This window comes from Alosa pseudoharengus, unplaced genomic scaffold (assembly GCF_046254945.1).
Source record: "Alosa pseudoharengus isolate Yale_2024_CS ecotype anadromous, Long Island Sound unplaced genomic scaffold, YU_APseudo_1.1 YU_APseudo_1.1_scf_21, whole genome shotgun sequence".
NCBI lineage: Eukaryota > Metazoa > Chordata > Actinopteri > Clupeiformes > Clupeidae > Alosa > Alosa pseudoharengus.
The window spans coordinates 3,908,083-3,913,297 of record NW_027468674.1 but is presented as its reverse complement, the minus strand read 5'-3'; positions in this window follow the sequence as shown (position 1 = coordinate 3,913,297).

Here is a 5,215-nt window from a genome sequence, read left to right as displayed (position 1 = left end):
ACGTTTTCGTATATTCTCCTACACAGCTGCTGTTTATGGAGAGATTGAGATTATAAATGCATTAGCAGCCAAGCAGTAGTGAGTGGCTTTAACTGTGGATGATGACCTTTAGCTATTATTAACCTTTTGCGTGTATTTTGCTAAAGCAACATTGCAATTTGAGCATTTTTAAAAATCTGAACATCATAAATGGCGGAGCTGCTATTGATTTATGACTCGCGCCTCTTGTGGGCCCGGCCCCGGTCAGTTAACGTCCTGATGCTCTGTGTGCAACAGGTCATCGGCTTTAATGTCATCTTGCGAGGCGGTGTCTGGTCTGACAAGATGTAGACATCATAATAAGCTTCTCTACCGCGCGCCCGCTTGGGGAGGAGTACAGAGGATACGAGGCGAGGGCGCGGAAACGGTGATGGGGGAATTATAGTTGGCTAATGAGATTCTCTCGCTGGGTCTGGGCTGGGCGCTCGCGGATGCGCTCATCATGTCTCTCCGACCTCGCCACGCGGCTGCTCGTGACCACTAATGAACTTTTTCCCGCAGGGAGAATACAGGCTAGCTTCCTCGGAATAGACACTCTACTAGGCACTCTGACTTTGCGACTTTTAAGTCTTTGAGACTCCAAGCCAAGGCCGGTGAAGTTTGGTTTTGCAGCTCGCGCCACCATGAAGGGAGTCAGGAACACGAAGGATCGAGCCGACAGAAGACCCAGTTACCCAAGCGACCAATGGGTCAAGAAAATCCACGCCACCACCAGAGTTTGGGTGAAGGTGGCCATGGCCATCGGCTACTTAATCTGCATCTCTGTGGTGCCCCTGTGCTTAGTGGTCTTCTACGTCTGCTTCTGGGCTCCGGCGGAAAAGTCGACGAACGCCACAGCGCTGTGCGGGAGTGTGACTGAAGTTCTCAACTCCACGGAATTGAATTCGGACAGAAAAACTATGTAGTAGAACGTGTGTTGTGTGTCTGTCTAGCAAAACCCATCGATGTTGTTGGAAAGAGCTGCGCTATGATCTACACCTCGATTGTGTTGGAAAAGTGTGTGTTCTGGTTCTCTTATTCCATCGAAGTAAAGGAGGCACGTGCCCACTCGGATTTTTCCTCCCTGATAATTTTTTAATTACAACTTTGTTCCTATTATGCTCCATATACAGAGCCTATAACGACTCAAATGTCTTCTTCTGGATGTGTACTAAATCGTACCAAAATAGCTGAAGACCGGTCAGCAGATTGCGCACCACAATGTTGCGGGAAAGAATGGCTGATATGATGGTGATTACTGTTGAGGCAGAGAGGACTGATCTTTGAGAGTGAGTAGGCTAAGGGCGTCCTTTTGGATCTTGGCAGACAGACGTAGGCATAACAGTCTGTCATTTGTGGCTTTATCATCTATGTTTTAAGTTATTGGCATTGTGCATAGTCATCTTTGTGAATTGATGCCCCTGTAATTGTTGAGTGAAGCAGTTAAGATTGCACTCATTTAGAATAGGGGCAGTATTGCATATGCTAGTGTAAAAGTGAGTGTCATTTTTAATATTTTAACCAGGGGCAGTTATGGCCTACTGGCTTCGGACTTGTAACCAGAGGGTTGCCAGTTCGAACCCCGACCAGTAGGCACGGCTGAAGTGCCCTTGAGCAAGGCCGCTGTTGTTGCAGGCAGCTCACTGCGCCGGGATTAGTGTGTGCTTCACCTCTCTGTGTGTTCACTGTGTGCTGAGTGTGTTCACTAATTCATGGATGGGATAAATGCAGAGACCAAATTCCTTGTATACGCATCGCAATACTTGGCCGAGAAACCTGATTTACATTTACATAAGAGCACAAATCATTGACATGAGCACTTCTGAATAAACATACAGGACTGGCCCTGACACCAGACGTCCCAGAGGAGTGGACTTTGAGAGCCCCTCTCCCCTCTCATTCTGTAGTTTGTAGTGTATATTGTGTCGTTAATGTGCATTCGTTTGGGCTGTGTAAAGACTCCATTTCCCATGGTCCCCCAGTGCAAGACTTTGAGAGCCCCTCTCATACTGTAGTTTGTAGTGTATATTGTGTCATTAATGTGCATTCGTTTGGGCTGTGTAAAGACTCCATTTCCCATGGTCCCCCTGTGCAAGACTTTGAGAGCCCCTCTCCCCTCTCATTCTGTAGTGTATATTGTGTCGTTAATGTGCATTTGTTTGGGCTGTGTAAAGACTCCATTTCCCATGGTCCCCCTGTGCAAGACTTTGAGAGCCCCTCTCCCCTCTCATTCTTTAGTGTATATTGTGTCATTAATGTGCATTCGTTTGGGCTGTGTAAAGACTCCATTTCCCATGGTCCCCCTGTGCAAGACTTTGAGAGCCCCTCTCCCCAATCCCCACCGCCACGACCTCCACCCACCTGAGGACTGGTTTTGCCACCTGAGGACTGGTTTTGCAACAGTTGTTACCCAGAATCATACGTCCAGTGGCTAGCTCACTCTTCTGTCTGGCTCCTACTGTAGGTTCAATGTACAAGTTACCAGCTTTACTGTCTGGCTCGAAAGTTACTCTTTACTAGTGACTTATTCAAAATATAATATAATGAGCAGTGTAACTATTTCAACAACTTTATTAAAGTGATGTTACATATTATATTTGATTTTATTTATTATTATTTTCTACATTTGTGTTAATTACCGGTAACCATTTTCAAATATTTAGTGTTAACCTTACTCAGCACTGAAACCTCAAACTTCAAAGGTCAAACGTCAAACTTCTTTCAAAGTCCTTCATCACATGAATTAAGATTAAAATAATTTAATTTCAGAGCACCAAAGTCAGACCTCAGCAGCCTTTTAAATGTAAGATCATTCTTAGGTCACATACCAATATAAAAGCATAACATAAACACTGCAATTGTGTTTTTAAAATAATGTGTAGTAGGCCTACGTGTAATTGTGTGTGTGTAAACATGTTTTTATCGTGTGTAGTAGGCCTACGTGTAAGTCTGTGTGTATATTTTTATCATGTGTAGTAGGCCTAAGTGTAAGTGTGTGTGTGTGTGTAAACATGTTTTTATCATGTTTAGTAGGCCTAAGTGTAAGTGTGTGTGTGTGTGTGTAAACATGTTTCAATGAAGTAGACTTCAAAAGCTTTTGGATTTGAGCTTACAGGGTGGCTGCTTGCTCTGTTAAGTTATTTCTGTCCCTCCCAAACTGCACTGAAATGTATATGTAATATGTTCATCAGAATTTCAAAATATTCAGGGAGAGAAACCATCAGACCCCTCTAACACCCCCCCGTCAGAAAACAAGTGCAACGTCCCTGATTGTGCCCCCCCAGAATTTGGGCTCGCATGACGCCCCTGTCTCCAGGCCAAATCTGTTAATATATTGTGTGTAATCTGTTAATATATTGTGTGTAATCTGTGTGTAATCTGTTAATAAATTGTGTCAAAATGATGCCCATAGGCTTGCACTTCTTGCTATTTGTTAAGTTGTGTTTATGTTCGGCTATATGTTAAGTTGTGTTTATGTTTGGCTATATGTTAAGTTGTGTTTATGTTCGGCTATATGTTAAATTGTGTTTATGTTCGGCTATATGTTAAATTGTGTTTATGTTCGGCTATATGTTCTTTATGTTTGGCTATGTGGGTTGTAGTCTCCTCTGCATGGCGTTGCGTAGGGTTTGATAAAGGTTGGGCTACTCTGGTTCAGAAAGTGTAGAATAATAGTCAGCAGCTCTTAATTAGCAGCTCTTAACTCATTGAATGCCAAGCTGTTTTTGGAAACTTTGTCCTAGAGTGCCAGCAATCTAGACCATTGTTGATGATTTTTGTACAGCCACAGCATATTCTGTGTTATAGCTATGAACACATACAATGGCTCATTTGAAAGGTGAGACTTTTAGCTCTCAGTGGGTGCAAACCGTGTATTTCTACACACCTCTGTTCCTGAGAAATCCCAAGCTAAACAGTGGCTAGTTTTCATCAAAATCGCTGTTTTTTTCTAGAAATGGAGATATAACGTCTTTCATGAAATATTAAGTGTTTCCTTGTAAACTTTCCGGGAAGTGATCAGTGAGACCTGGCGAGAATGCCACCTAGTGATAGACCCATGAAAATGGCCTGATTTTGAGATGAAGTGCATGCGTCACTGATTCAACCCAAAGCGGCAACCGAGTTATGATAAAATGTCCAGATAAAATGTCCAGATTGTGCGTTTTCATGAGTTTTCGATCGTCATATATTTCATTTCCATTCATCACAGAGTTCCCAAAATCACATATAAGGTGTGTTAGAGCAGTGGTTCTTAACTGGTCTGGCTTTGGAACCCACAATTTCCCATGTTCATTTAGTCGCGACCCATATTTTTTTTTTTTAGTGTTCAAGCCTACAGATAAGGTGAGCTAACATGGTAAGACACGCAAAGTGCCTGTGGGCCTACTTGTTTAGAACATGCTGATGTTTGGCATTACATTTGTGAAGTCTTCAGGATATTAAGATAGTACTGTAGATCTGACAAAGTAGCACTTAAAATGGGTGATTTCTTATTTATTTTTTTACCCACAAGCTCCACGACCCACCCAGAATGGTTCCGCGACCCACTTTTGGGTTCCGACCCACCAGTTAAGAAACACTGTGTTAGCGTGTCTAGTTTCGTAATTTAAAAAAAAGCTAAAAACGTAATATTACGTTTTTGGCACTCAACGCATGGGAAGGAAAAGGCACTAATTACCAGCTTTTAGTCAGCAGCTCTTACTTAGCAGCTCTTAATTAGCAGCTCTTAGTCAGCAGCTCTTAGTTAGCAGCTCTTAATTAGCAGCTTTTATTTAGCAGCTCTTAGTTAGCGCAGCTCTTAATTAGCAGCTTAGTTAGCAGCTCTTAATTAGCAGCTCTTAGTTAGCAGCTCTTAATTAGCAGCTCTTAGTTAGCAGCTCTTAGTTAGCGCAGCTCTTAATTAGCAGCTCTTAGTTAGCAGCTCTTAATTAGCAGCTCTTAGTCAGCAGCTCTTAGTTAGCAGCTCTTAGTCAGCAGCTCTTAATTAGCAGCTCTTAGTTAGCGCAGCTCTTAATTAGCAGCTCTTAGTTAGCAGCTCTTAATTAGCTGCTCTTAGTCAGCAGCTCTTAATTAGCAGCTCTTAGTCACCAGCTCTTAGTTAGCAGCTCTTAATTAGCAGCTCTTAGTTAGCAGCTCTTAATTAGCTGCTCTTAGTCAGCAGCTCTTAATTAGCAGCTCTTAGTCACCAGCTCTTAGT